The 15,822-nt window shown below is 37.1% G+C and overlaps 1 long non-coding RNA gene across 2 annotated transcripts; it reads right to left on the bottom strand.

The window, feature by feature from the left end:
• Window positions 1–12,081: 12,081 nt before the first annotated feature.
• On the bottom strand, window positions 12,082–14,166 carry LOC139436773 (uncharacterized). Of its 2 annotated transcripts, none has more exons than XR_011646211.1 (2): window positions 13,408–14,166; window positions 12,082–12,537 (listed from the first exon to the last, which is right to left on the bottom strand). It is a non-coding gene; the product is annotated as an uncharacterized lncRNA (long non-coding RNA). The 2 variants fall into 2 exon arrangements; XR_011646210.1 differs by having other exon boundaries at window positions 12,082–12,549.
• Window positions 14,167–15,822: the final 1,656 nt, after the last annotated feature.

Here is a 15,822-nt window from a genome sequence, read left to right on the forward strand (position 1 = left end):
TGTCATGATTCCATTGAATCGGTATATCAATTTGAGTAGAACATGTTTTTTATTTAAAAAATTGACATCTTAATGATATTAAGTCTTCTAATCTGTGACATTGGAATGTTCTTCTAATTATTTTGTTTTGTTTTTATTTTTTTAACCAATGGGTTGCTGCTTTACATCATTGGTTAAGTTTATTCCTAAATATTTGTATTTGTTTTCTGTCATATATTATTTTTATCACTCTCTTGACACTTTTAATTACATTTACTGATATAATCCTCATTTCTAGACTCTCTTCCAAGTCTCTCTGTCCTGCCTTTTCTTTTCAGGCTATAGCACACCCTGTAGTATTTCTTGCAAAGCTGGTCTCTTGTTTACAAACTCTTCAGTTTCTGTTTATTTGTGAATATTCTAAACTAGTCCTCGTTTTTGAAAAACAGTAATGCTGGATATTAGATTCTTGGCTGGAAGATTTCTCTTGCTGTATCTTTAATATATCAGGCCAGTGTCTTCTTACTTCCATGGTTTCTGTTGAGGAATCAGCACTTAAACTTATTGAGTATCCCTTATGTTATGCATTACTTTTCTCTTGCTGTTCTGAGAAGCCCTTCTTTGTCTTTGGTATTTGAAATTCTGATTAGTATGTGTCTCAGAGTTGGTCTATTCAGATTTATTCAGATAGGAGTACATTGTGCTTCTTGGACATGGATACCTATGTCCTTCAATAGGTTTGGGAAATTTTATACCATTATTTCTTCAAATACCCTTCTACCCCTTTTCCCTTCTCTTCTCCTTATGGGACACCCATGATATGGATGTTTTCATGTCTCTTATTGTTGTTTAGTTTCCTGAGACCTTGTTCTATTCTTTTCTTTACCTGTTCTTTTGTATGTTCACTTTCAGAGGCCATTTCTTCAAGCTCAACAATCCTTTTTTCTGCCTCATCAAATCTGCTATTATATGATTCCAGTGTATTTTTAATTTCATTTATTCCCATAAGATCTGCTATTTTTCTATGTAAGCTTTCAAATTTTTCTTTGTGCTCATTCAATATCTTCTTAATATCCTTTTTTTAAAAAAGATTTATTTATTTATTTAACTCCCGACCCTGCCCCCGGTTGTCTGTTCTCTGTGTCTATTTGCTGCGTCTTGTTTCTTTGTCTGCTTCTGTTGTCGTCAGTGGCACAGAAAGTGTGAGTGGCGCCATTCCTGGGCAGGACTGCACTTTCTTTCACGCTGGGCGGCTCTCCTTACGGGGCACACTCCTTGCGCGTGGGGCTCCCCTACATGGGGGGACACCGCTGCATGGCACGGCACTCCTTGCGTGCATCAGCACTGAGCGTGGGCCAGCTCCACACGGGTCAAGGAGGGCTGGGGTTTGAACCGCGGACCTCCCATGTGGTAGACGGGACACCCTAACCACTGGGCCAAGTCCGTTTTCACCTTATTAATATCCTTAATCTCTTTAGCCATCCCATTGAATTTATTAAGGAGATTTGTTTGAACATCTATCATTAGTTGTCTGAAATACTTTATGTGATCTGGAAGCTTATCTTGATCCTTTAACTGAGCCATATTTTCCTGTTTTTTGGTGTGTATTGTAATTTTTTGTTGGTGTCTTCAAATCTGGCTTAATAAATGCATTTATTCTGGGTGCAGTTTCTCTCTTTAGTTTAGGGCTTCTTGCCTTTTCTCCCTTGCTGGTTGTTTAGTACATGCCAAGAATATAGGTGGTGCTGTTAAGCTGTAGAAGCTCATTCTTCCCTCATTGCCCCAGGGACCAATGAAGCTTCTCCCAACTTTCTCCTTTGCCAGGGGTAGCAACAGAACCACAGCTGTGTGTTGTAATCCAAGTCATGCAAGCCTAGACTATAGTTGCATAAGAGACTGAAGCTTCCTGCCACTTTCTCCCCTGCCTGAGGTGTGGATGGAGCTTCAGGTGTGGGCAGCAATCTATGTCTGTGTGGGTCTAAAATCACAGTTGACCAGGTGGAAGGTAGATTTCCAACTCTGTCCAGCCAAATATACCTGCAGTTAACAGGAGAGGCTGGCACAGGTCCCCCCAGCTTCCTCCCTGCTGAGGTGGGGCTGGGGCTTAGGTAGAGCTTGCAATCTGATCTGGGATGGAAAGAAGGCTTTTCCTTGCCAGCACTATGATTTTCAGTGCACCCTGCTTCCCCTCATGCAGGGATGGTGTCTGGCCTCTTTCTGACTTGGACATGTTCCAACTTTTCCTGTTCTTAGGGTGTATACTTTAGCCTGCCAAATTTACTAATCAGTAGCTGAAGTTGGTACCCAACTGTCTCTTCCTCCCCTGTTTTTGGGAAGTGGAGTTTCCAATTCTAGCCACAGATTAGCTCCTAAGGTGGCTTGTACTGTCTGTGGAGGATTGTCACCTCCAGGACATGGAGTACTCTACTCACAAATCTTCTCTGCAGGTGGGTAGTCTCCTCTTTCCATTCTTTCTGGAGGATTCTGGAGGATGTTCTTCTGGTCTCCTGGAGCTCCCAAACCAGAGCTTCAGAAGGCTCTGGATGATTACTAACTGTCCTGTTGCATGAGCTGACTCTAGGCTCCTTACTCTCCTGTCATCTTGCTGTTTGTCTATCCATTTATTTTTTCAACATCTTTTCTGGATTGAAGTGGTTTCTGTTTTAAATTTTACTACACTGTTTAGACACATATTTAAAAAGAAAATTCATACAAAACCACATCCCTCCTATAAAGACTTTACTTCTCTTTTACTTAATGAATAATATACAAGTAAGGTTTATTGACACCTTAAAGTCTTGAAAGATTGACTCAAACTTACCTTAATTACACATATCCTGTTATTTGATTTAGTCGATACATACAATAATGTCCCCCCAAATTTATTTATTTGTGTTTTAAATCTTGTTTATTAGAGAATTTGTGAGTTTACAGAACAACCATGCACAAAATACAGGGTTCCTATACACCACTCTGCAACCAATGCCTTGCATTGGTGTGGAATTTTTTTACAATTGATAACAGGATATTTTTGAAATTTTACTATTAACTAGAGCCCATTGCTTAACATAGCAGTCACTCTGTAGTTATAGGTCCATGGATTTTTTTTTTTAATTCTGTTACCAGATATACATTCTAGCATTTCCCCTTTTAATCACCGTCAGATATGTATTTCAGTAGTGTTATTTGCATTCACAATGTTGTGCTACCATCAACACCATCCAATTACCAAAACCTTTCCATCCTTCCAAATAGGAATGCTGTAAACTTTGTACATTCTAACTTTATAATTACTATGACCTTTTGTTTTGTCTCAAGGTAGTTGAAAAAACCTATGACCAATAGGACTGTGTTCATGGGATAATCAAGGAAAATCACACACCAGTATTTTCTAGTTTGACCTTTTTCTTCATTTATTTCCAAGGTTTGATTTCCCAGCACTAAATCTTTCTTTACCTATTAAGTTTATTTTATTCATTGAAGAGAGGGGTAGATCTACATTTCCTTTTTTAACTTTATTCCATTAAACATGAATTTAGAACTTTCATCATCTTAAAGATTTAATAAATATAATATTAATTTATTTAATTGGTATTCTATAAATGTAGGGAGATTAAATTTAAAGCTAAATAAAATTGAAACCACTATATTTTATTCCGGAATGTTCTTTTTCTTTCTTTTATAGGAGGTTTAAAAGTTATTTTCTTCAATAAAATTCTAAAAACTGTGAATAATCTTAAAAGCATACTGAATGCTAGTTAATTTATTTTAATTATAATTTAGGAAAGATCTTTCCATACCTTTCAAAGAATTTTCCTTTACTTACTGAAATTTGATAATAGGATTATAACCACTCATCATATTTTAAGCCAGCACTAAATCTTAATTGTCATGGATTTGGCATAAAATCCCTGAGGTTAATACTTGATATGATTTCATCTTACAGAAGTGAAAGATAAAAGCAAGAGTAATGCAGTGGACCAATGAGAGTGCCTCCTCTGGATTCATTCTGATAGGGTTTTTCAGACAAGCCTCAGTTAGAGCTGGTTCTCTTTGGAATCATCTTGTTCCTTTACCTCATGACCTTTCTAGGCAACACTGCTATCATCTTGGTGTCCATCTTGTACTCTAAACTCCACACTCCTATGTACTTTTTCCTCTCCCATTTCTCCTTCCTGGGCCTCTGCTTCACAAGCAGTATCATTCCCCAGCTTCTAATCAACTCTAGGGTTCTGATAAGTCAATCACATATGTAGACTGTGTGATTCAGCTCTATGTCTCCCTTGCACTGGTCTGCACTGAGGGAATCCTGGCTGTGATGTTCTATGATTGCTACCTTGCTGTTTGTCATCCTTTACATTATACTTTTTCATGCATCCTTGGCTCTGTCACATCTTGGCCTCTATGGCATGGCTCAGTGGAGTGGCCACCACATTGATTCAGTCCACACTCAACCTTCACCTGCCTTTCTGTGGTCATTGCCAGGTGGATCATTTCTTCTGTGAGATCCCTGTGCTTATCAGGTTGGCATATGTGGACACCACATTCAACCAGGCTGAGCTCTTTGTGGCTAGTGTATTATTCCTGGTGGTGTCTTTGTCACTTACCCATCTCCTATGGGTACAGTGTTCAAGCAGTTTTAAAGACCAAGTCAGTCATAGGAAGACATAAAGCATTTGGGACCTGCTCTTCCCACCTGATGGTGGTCATCATCTTCTATGGAACCATCATTTTCATGTGTCTGCAGCCAACCAAGAGTAGATCCAAGGACCAGGGCAAGTTTGTTTCCTTCTTCTACATCGTGGTGATCCCCATGCTTAACCACTCATCTATATTCTGAGGAGCAAGGAAGTAAAGGCAGCACTGGAAAATATTTGGGGGAAACTCTGACTGAATGGGACATGATTATCAAGAAACATTTAGGAGAGACTTACTAAGGGTGAATCATTTAATGAAGTGTGCCTAAATAACTCATTTGGTTATGTTCATGACCCTGTCAATGGGATTCAGTAGAAGAGAATAAATTAGAGTTTGAATTTCAGAGTCTGAACAATCTGAGTTTGAGTGCCCATTTCACCACAGAGGAGCTGTGGGATTTGGCCAATTTGCACCACTACCATAACCTTTGCATATGGCTTTACAATGACTCCCGGCTTTCTCTTTAAGCCCAGACATCTAATTTTCAAAACCTCATGTTAAATTGCGTATTTCTCTCTAACAGGCTGTTTTATTCCATTAAAAATTTTATTGAAGTATGTTATACTTACACGAACAATTATAAACAGTAAGTGTAAAGTAAAAGTTGTGAACTTAGAAAATAAACATGCATAACATCACGCAGAGTTCCCATACATCACCCTCCACCAATACCTTGCATTGTTGTGAAACATTTGTAACAAAATATTAAAAAGCATCATAGTAGGTTACTACTAATTATGGTATATATCTTACATTTGGTATATTTCCCCCCAAACTCACAATATTATGTTTTGTTCATAAACCATACAATTTACTAACGTGTACAATGACATTTGATATAATCACAGAGTTGTGCATTCATCATTTTAATCAATATTAGAGCATTTTCATTACTTGAAAAAAGAAAGAAATCAACAAAAAACAAACCACTATAATGCTCATATGCTAGTGCAATGAATTATAAATCCTAAAATGTTCTTTGACCATTTTCATTCATTTCTAAACATTTAAAAATACATTTTTACCAATTCTGCAAAGACTAAATTTCAGCTTTCCATTCTGCAACAACGTTCTAATTTCTGGTGACATATTCTTGCTATTATTAACGCCATGATTTTGCTCATTATATTTATTAAAATTCATAATAGTGAAATCATACAATATTTGTCCTTTTGTGCCTGGCTTGCTTCATTCAACATAAAGTCCTATAGGGTCATCCATGTTGTCATATGCTCCATTACTTCATTACTTCTTACTGCTGAATAATATTCCATGTGATGGAATCCTGAGTTGATTCCATCTTTTGACAATTGTGATTAATGTCACTATGAACATAGGTGTGCAGATGTCTGTCCATATCACTGCTCTAAGTTCTTCTGGGTTATATACCTAGTAGTGGTATTGCAGGTTCACATGGTAGATCTATATCTAACTTCCTTAGGAACCACTAAACAGACTCACAGTGGGGATTCTACATTCCCACCAATAGCAAATAAGCATTCCTGCCCCTCCACATGCTCTCCAACACCTTCAGTTTTCTGTTTTGTTAATTATGGCCATTCAAGTAGGTGTGAAATTATATCTCATTGTAGCTTTGATTTGCATTTCCCTAATAGCCAGTGATGTTGAACATTTTTTTCATGTGTTTCTTCAACATTTGTATTTCTTTTTTTAGAAAAATGCCTATTCAAGTTTTTCAGCCAAGTTTTAATAATATCATTTGAGTTTTTATTGTTGAGTTGCAGGATCTCTTTATATATAATGAATATTAGACCCTTGTCAGATGTGTGATTACCAAATATTTTCTTCCATTGAGTAGACTGCCTTTTTACCTTCTTCACACTGTCCTTTTTGCTGACGAAGTGTTTATTTTTTAGGAGGTCTCATTTATCTGTGTTTTCCTTAGTTGCTTAAGATTTGGGTATAAGGTTTTCAAGACTGCAACCTACTGCAAGGGCTTGTAGATATTTCCCTACATTATCTTCTAGGAGTTTTATGGTCTTGGCTTTTATATTTAGGTCTTTGATCAATTTCGAGTTGGTTCTTGTAAGGGGGTGATATAGGGCTCATCTTTCATTCTTTTTGTTATGGATATCAAGTTGTCCCAGCACCATTTGTTGAAGAGACTGTTCTGTAAGACCTTCAGAGGCTAAATAGAGACATGGCAGAAGAATGTCCTGTTTTATCAGTAGTGACTTAAATGTCAATGGATAAAACCCTCTAGCCAAAAGGTAGAGATTTGCAGAATAGATAATAAATCATGACCCAACTATATGCAGTCTGCAAGAGACTCACCTTATATTAAAAAATACAAGTAGGTTGAGGTTGAAGTGATGGGAAAAAATATACCACACCAGGAATAACTAAAAGAGAGCTGTGGTGGCTATACTAATATCATATTAAATAGACTTTAAGACAAAACTGTCACAAGGGATACATATAGTCATTATATACTGATAAAGCAGACAATTCAATAAAAGGATGGAATAGTTTAAATATATATGCACCTACCAGCAGAGCCACAAAATTTGAAGCAAACACTGACACATTTGAAAGGATAAATTAATGGTTCTACAGAAATAGTATGAGAATGTAACATACCACTCACAATAATGGACAAAACATCTAGGCAGTAGATCAATGAGAAAGCAGTGGACTTGAATGGTACACTAAACCAACTAGACCTAACAGACATATATAGAACATTGCACCCAGTGAAAACAGAGTACGCTCTAATAATTTTATGTCTTTGAGCTTCTTCATTCTTAGATCCCATCCAGTATCATGTATTGCATTTAATTGTCATCTCATTCATTTTCTTCCCTCCCTCTTTCTCTTCCTTTCTTTCTTTCTTTTGCTTGTAGAAACATATATACATTCATACATGAAATACAGTTTCCATATATTACCCTCCATACACAGTTTTCCTTATTGTTAACACTTTGCATTAGTAGTGTGGTTCCTTTGCTACAACTGATGAAAGAATATTATTATAATTGTACTATTAACTGGAGTCCATTGCTTACACTAGGGTTCACTGTTTATGTTGTACAGTCTTAGGGTTTTTAAATATTTAAAAAATATTTCAACCACATTCAACTATATATTTTAGTGGTGCTAATTACATTCAAAATGTTGTGTTATCAACACCACAGTTTTTTACTAAATCTGTATATCACCCAAAAGAGAAACTAGTTAAACAGATTTTACGTACCTGGTAAAACATATTCCTATTTCAGAGTCTACTAATTTGCATATTCTAATTATTTCATATCCATTAGAGCATACAATATTTTTCCTTCTGGTCTGACCTAATTCACTCTAAATGATGTCTTCAAGGTTCATCCATAGTGTATCATGTATCAGAACTTCATTCTTCGATAATATGCCATTGTATGGATACACCATATTTTATTTATTCACTCATTTCTTGATGGACACAGGTTGCTTTCATCTTTTAGGAATTATGATTAACGCTGCTCTAAACATTGGTGTGCAAATAACCAATTGAGTTCCAGCTATTAGTTATTTGGAGTTTATACCTAGAAGTGGGCTTGTCAAGTCTTATGGTAAATCTGTACATAACTTTCTGAGAAACTGGCAAACCGTTTTCTGCAGAACTAAAAAACTGTTTTCCACAGCAGCTGCACCATTTTACAGTCCCACCCACAATGAATAAGTGGTTCTAGTTCTCTGAATCCTTTCCAATATTTGTTATTTCCCATTTTTAAAGTAATATTAGTCATTCTATATGTGTGTGAAATGGTATTTCATTGTGGTTATGGTTTGTTTTCCCTAATGGCTAATGATTTTTAACATCTTTTCATGTACTTTTGGTCATTTGTATATCTTCTTTGGAGTAAAGACTATTCAAGTCTTTTGCCAATTTTTTAATAAGGTTGTTTATCTTTTGTTATTCAATTGTAGGATTTCTATATATATATTCTGAATATTATCAGATATATCATTTCCCAATATTTTCTCCTGTTCTGTAGGCTGTCCTTTTCTTTTCATGATGAAGTTCTTTGATGCTTAAAGCTTTAAATTTTGATGACATCCCATTCATCTAATTTTCCTTTTTTTACTCAAGCTTTTGGTGTTACATCTAAGAAGCCATTGCTTAAAACAAGGTCCTGAAGATACTTCCCTAATATTTCTTCTAGGAGATTTACAGTTTTGATTCTTATATTTATGTCTTTGATACATCTTTTAACAAATCAATTTTATTGATACATTTTAATAAAGCATAAATCCATCCAAAGTGCACAATGTTATTTGATACAATCACATAGTTGTGCATTGTATTCATTACTTCAATCAGTATGAAAATATTTTCATTAAATCAATAATAATAAGCAAACAAAATAATCACCTCTCAATCTCTCTGTGCTTCTGCTGTACATAGTTGCTATTTTGTTTCTTTCTCTTTAGTTTATTAGTATTTGTATTTTTTAAAAACAGTCATATATGCATTATTACTCATGATTGTATTTGACATGAGGTTTCACTGTTATACACTTCCATGTTAAGTTTTTTAGCTTTCCTGCTACTAATATACTTGTCCTTAGACTTTCCCTTTCAATCACTGTCATACCCTTATCTAAGCTAGTTAAAAACACTATGATGTGCTTTCAACACTTCTATTCATTTCTAAAGATTTACAAACTACCTTTTTACCAATTCTGCCCAGACTAACCTCCAGCTTTCCATTCTCTACCCTTATTCTAGGTTCTGATGACCTATATTCTAATTATTAACTCCATGAGATTACATAATATATTTAGCTCATAATAGCACAGTCATATAATATTAGTCCCTTTTTGTCTGGCTTACCTTACTCAACATAATGTCCTCCAGGTTTATTCATGTTGTCATACACTTCATGACTTCATTTCTTCTTACAGCTGCATAATAGTCCAATATGTCTTTACACAATTTAACCATTTATTGGTTGATGGACACCTGGGATGTTTCCATCTTTTGACAGCTGTGAATAATAACACTATGATCATCTGTGTGTAGATTTCTGTTCATGTCACTTCTCTCAATTCTTCTGTGTCTATACCTAGTAGTTATATTTTTAGGTCACGTGGCAAGTCTATATTCAACTTCCTTGGAAAATACCAAACAGTCCTCCAGAGTGGCTGTACCATTCTACATGCCCACTAACAAAGAATAAGCTTTCCTATCTAGCCTCATTCTTTCCAATACTTTTAGTTTTTCAACTTGTTAATAGTGGCCATTCGAATAGGAGTGAAATGATATCTCATTGTAGTTTTGATGTCCATTTTCTGAATCACTAGTGTATTAGTCAGCTAAAGGGGTGCTGATGCAAAATACAAGAAATCTGCTGACTTTTATAAAGGGTATTTATTTTGTGTAGGAGCTTACAAACACCAAGCCATAAAGCATAAGTTACTTCCCTCACCAAAGTCTATTTCCATGTATTGGAGCAATATGGCTGCTGATGTCTGCCAGGGTTCAGCCTTCCTGGGTTCCTCTCTTCCCAGGGCTTGCTTCTTTCTAGACTCAGTGTTCCTCTCTGCTTGGGGCTTGCTTCTCTTTCCTCTGTGTGCTTACTTCCTGGGGCTCCAGCTTGAGACTTAAGCATCAGGAGGTGGGGCAAGATGGCATACAAGTAAGTATACTGTCATCATCTCCCCTGCAAAGGACAGGCTGTATGGTGACAGAATTCTGCTGGATCAGGCTGTTTCAGGAACCTACATGGCAGGGGGTGTCTGGACATTGGAGAGGCCACAGCAGAATTAGTGCTTGCTAAAGGTAGAACTGTGAGTTTCTAACACTGAACTTGGAAGCCATGGGAAGGGAAATCCCTTCCCCCTAGGGCTGAGGGCATAGCACTCCAGGAGAGCTGCTGGTCATGTGGCAGCATTCCCAAGCCCCATATTCCCCAAATACATGAACCCCAAGTCCATGGTGCCCAAACCCCTCAACCCACATTTCAAAGACCTACATAACCCAAGTCCACATTCTCCCAGGCCTTTGTTTCCCAAGCCCAGCACTCCCAGAAATCTGGCATTGCCCTACCTCTCTGGTCTTGGACTAACTCCAGGATTGGGAGGGTGTAGGCAGGAGGTTCAGAGGGCCCCAAAGAGTGCAGGTTCAATTTTCTGGTCACCCCCTTTTACTGAGTTTGGAGGAGTATATCAGCTGACTTGGGGAGAGCCTAAGAAAAGAAAAGAGGTGAATCTGCTGAGAGACCCTGATTTACCTAACTGCCCTGGGATAGGAAACTTGGTCTGGAAGAAAATAGAGTAAAAAAATTAACTAGCCCCCCTGTAGCACACCTAAGGGAGAGGGACAGTAGGATGTGCTATGCAGGCTTCCAATAGCATATTTAGGGTTCCTGGCAAGGGGTGGGTTCTCTCTCTCAAGAAATTAAGAGACATTATTTTCTGGGTGAGTTGGTTCACCAGGGACCCATATGGATTTCCTACAGGAGCCCTCATGCAGGCTTGCTGTGGCCCTAGGAGAGAGGGAAGTGAGGAAGGGAGAAAGGGGGAATGTAGGAGTCTTGGTCAGTGACCCGAGGTATTGGGAATGAAAGACAAAGAAAAATTGGGTTCAGGGGATCTGAGAGCATTGATTTCTCAAGCTCATCAGACAACTTTATTGAGTCGAGGAGCTAGTATATATACCCCTAACATACGTGACATTCAGCACAAAGTCAAGTTACCTATTACCCTTACCTCATTCTATATTAACTAGTGATTGATGAACACCAACAAACTTTACTGGAACTATTATTATAAAAATCAGTAACTATGCTCATAAATCTTGTTACTCAGGTTGTTCTGTTCTATATGTATTGTTCTGCCTGCAGGTGTGCTTTCCCAGCCAAGATTGTGATCGGCACCAATAATCATAAAGGACAGTTTGACTCAGTGCTCATGGAAGCAACCTGCCTCCATGGAAAAAACACGCGTTTGTTTCCCACATTTCCCCCTTTTTGTTTTAGTCAGGGTGACTGTGCCTGTCTTAGGTTGCCCCCCAGGGGGTCTAACCCGTCATTGACTACCAGCCAAGCTCACTGACTTTGGGGTACTATTGTAGGGTTTTAGCAAGTACTAAGTTATTAGCCTGTCCCATTGTGTCCAAACGGTGCAATCTCTGACAAACACCTTTACCCAGGCAAGCGACAACCATTAGCAACAGGATTAATACACATATCCCTATTCCTAAGGCAGATAAGAAATGCTGAGACTTCCATCAATCAACAGGATTAAACTTATTAAAATGTGAAATCAAATAATTAAAGATGTCCTTATCATTATCTACGTATATCTGATTATGAGACATTTCTAAAATCTTTTTCTGCAATTCCTCAATTTCTAATGACATATTTCCTTTGTGTCCTAACAAATGATTTCTGATCTTATTCCATTGAAACATAGAAATGTTATAATCCAAAGGAGTAATACAAAAATTACTTTCATTCCAATCACATTTCAATCCTCTTAACAAATTCAAATTATAAACTTGGTCTCCTAAGTGTAAAACAGGAGATTCCAAATCACTAACTCTGTTATTAAGACCTTCATCAATGTGCTCCTGACTATGCCATAAGTCACCTGCATTCTTGTGCCAATCATGCACATATTGCTGTGTTTGTACCGTCTCATGCAATGCAGCAGCAGCAGTGGTAGCAGCAGTGATGACACCAATGAAGCCAAGAATGCCAGCTATGAGAAGTCCCAAAAATCTCTTAGATCATTTCAACAGTCCTTGAGCCAGGTGAAAAAGAAGATGACTTTCAGGTGATGACTGCCACATCCGATTCATTTTCACCGGGATCCACACTCCTCGTCTTCGGCAAGCCATGGTGATAATATCTCCATTCTGTAAAATATTCTCAGACAAGCAAGTATACAAAGCCCCATTCTTATAAAATAAAGCATTTTCAGTAATGGTAGCCTTCCCTACCACAAACACATATGGATCTCTGACACATGATTGAAAAAGATTAATTTGATCTAATTGTAAATATTGTCCATCTATACTTTTATTACCTTTCCATTCAGAAGTAGATGCCACTCCTAAGACTTTCCATATTTGTTTTTGATCATGGACTCCAGTGCTATTGCACCATGGAAAAGGAACCCATTTCCCTATATTTTTCCAATCACTTATTTTTGGTAAAAATTATTTTCTCATCCAAATCAAGGGATTCATGAAAGGGATACTGCATATTACTAATTTGTTGTCCCATGCTATTTATACTATACCAAATAAATCTGCCCTTATATTTGTTGGGATTCCCCATAGGGGCACTTTCCCAAACTATTCCATAGGAATAATTAAAAATGACAGATTCTCTTCCCATATGGCATTCATACCATCTTTGCATATCACCAGCATTCCTCTTAGGATAACTATAACTTGGATACTTATATTCTTGGTATTGATAGGATGGGAATAAAGTTACCAAAGATTTAGTATTATTATGGCTAAAATTGATCATAGTTCTATTTTTCACAGCCATACATGGTGGGCGATTGCCAATGCAAAGAGGTCGGAAATCAAATGGAAGAAGGAGATTATAAATCCTTTGTCCTTCTTCTCGTGGCTTAAGTGGTAGTCTATCATCCACGGGTCCAGGAAATATAATAGTTTTATTTAAATAGACAGGAAAAGAAGGATCTTTCCAGGTTAGCACTCAAAGTAATGGGGGATTAGGGATATAAGCCCAATATGTGCAATTACCATTACCATTGCCGGTTTCACTCACTATCAGTAGGATCCATATGTGTAGAAGACTCCACTTCTTCAGTCCTAGGTTTAATCCTTTTTGCCAGAAGCCAGATTTCTTCTCCATTTTCTGAAATGATAAGAGCATAACCTCGCCCCCATACTTTAACCCTGCCTTTCTTCCATTCATTACTTAAAACATCTTTCCAAAATATTGGTTGATTCTCAGAATCTGCAATTTCTGTGGATTTTTGAGAATGTCCAAAATGACATTCAGCCAGTGTCATAGAATCATAAACATTAAGAAAATTTAAGGTAAATAAAGCTTTAGCCCATTGATCTTTAGGTGATATCATACCATCTTCTCCCCCTTTTTGTTTTAAAAGCATAGTCTTGAGAATATGATGGCATCTTTCAACAATAGCTTGACCTGTAGGATTATGGGGAATGCCGGTAACATGTTCAATAGCATATTTCCCACAAAAGGAAGCAAAGGATTTACTAATGTAAGAGGGTCCATTATCAGTTTTAATCTTTAGAGGGCATCCCATCACAGCAAAAGCAGGCCAGAGATGTGAGTGAACATGATGAAACCATTCCCCACTTTGAGCAGTAGCCCACATGAAATGAGAATAAGTGTCAATACAAACATAAACATATTGTAGTTTACCAAAGGATGGAATGTGAGTAACATCCATCTGCCATAATTGATTAGGAGTCAGGCCTCTGGGATTAGTTCCAGCCTGAAAAGGCACTGCTGTTAGTGGTCCACATGTAGGACAAGTATGAATAATTTCCTACACTTGTAGTCTTGTTAGCTTTTGATATTTATTTCACAGGCCTTTAACATTAATGTGAGTTAAAGCATGGTAATCATGAGCACTTTGTAAACACCCCACTAATAAATCAGCACGAGCATTACTTGCTGTCATAGGACCAGGCAAAGAGATATGAGAACGTATATGTGTAATATAAATGGATGCTGTCTTAATCTAATGAAATGTTGCAAATCAGCAAAAAGTTGAGATAATTCATCAGTAACAAAGATATGAGCCGTTTCAATATACTTAACAGTAAGGCATACATATTCAGAATCAGAGACAATATTCAAAGGTTTCTTAAATATTGTTAACACCTTAATGATGGCAGCAAGTTCAGTACACTGAGCAGATGTGAATGGAGTCTGCCAAGCCTGTTCTTTTGCTTTGGTAACAAATGCTGCTTTCCTGTTACTACTGCCATCAGTAAACACTGTACATGCATTTTCTAAAGGTAGAGATTTTATAATCTTAGGTAATATCCAAGTAGTTTTTCGTAAGAAAGTAAGTAATTTTGAAGTAGGAAAATGATTATCAATAACACCTTGATGGCTGATGGGTATGGGGAATGGCAGGAAGAGATGAGATGTGGAGGCATTTTTGGGACTTGGAGTTGCCCTGGATGGTGCTTCAGGGGCAATCACTGGACATTGTAAATCCTCCCAGGGCCCACTGGATGGAACGTGGGAGAGTATGGGCTATGATGTGGACCATTGACCATGAGGTGCAGAGATGCCCAGAGATGTACTTACCAAATGCAATGGATGTGTCATGATGATGGGAGTGAGTGTTGCTGGGGGGGCAGTGGTGGGTTGGGGGTGGTGGGGTTGAATGGGACCTCATATTTTTTGAATGTAATATTTTTACAAAATGAATAAAATTTAATAAATAAATAAATAACACCTTGAAAGTCACTGATAGCTATCTGCCATTGAGGGTTGGTTACATATAGATGATGAATTTCTTCTTGTGATAACTCACAAATAATGCGATCAGGGTCAGACCCTTTAAATTGCATTAAGCACACATGTCCTTTTGCCAATATATTGATGATTTTTTGTAAATAAGTTTGTAATCTCTTTTGTTTATTATTAGGTAGGAAAATCCACTCCAAAACTCCCTCCTGCCACAATAAAGCTGTGGGAGATTGCACAGTGGAAAATATAATTAAATCTACAATTTTTCCAGGGTCAATTTGTGTCAACTGTCCTAGTGAAATTCTTTCCTCTATTAAATTTAATTCTCGTTCTGCTTCCATAGATAAAGAACGTGCACTAGTAAGGTCTGAATCCCCCTGCAGAGTTTGGAATAAATGAGTTAACATATAATTAGGAATTCCTAACACAGGTCTAATCCAATTAATGTCTCCTAAAAGTTTTTGAAAATCATTAAGAGTGTTTAATTTATCTCTTCGAATTTGCACCTTTTGAGATGTAATACACCCTTTAGACAATTTCATGCCTAAGTAAGAGAATGGAGCTTCTTTCTGAATTTTTTCAGGGGCTATTTGTAACCCATATTCCAGTAAAATTTTTTCTACCATAACAAATAATTGTAATTTTTCATCAGAAGCATGAGTGAATAATATATCATCCATATAATGGATAATCATTGCTTC

Source organism: Dasypus novemcinctus, chromosome 17 (assembly GCF_030445035.2).
Source record: "Dasypus novemcinctus isolate mDasNov1 chromosome 17, mDasNov1.1.hap2, whole genome shotgun sequence".
NCBI lineage: Eukaryota > Metazoa > Chordata > Mammalia > Cingulata > Dasypodidae > Dasypus > Dasypus novemcinctus.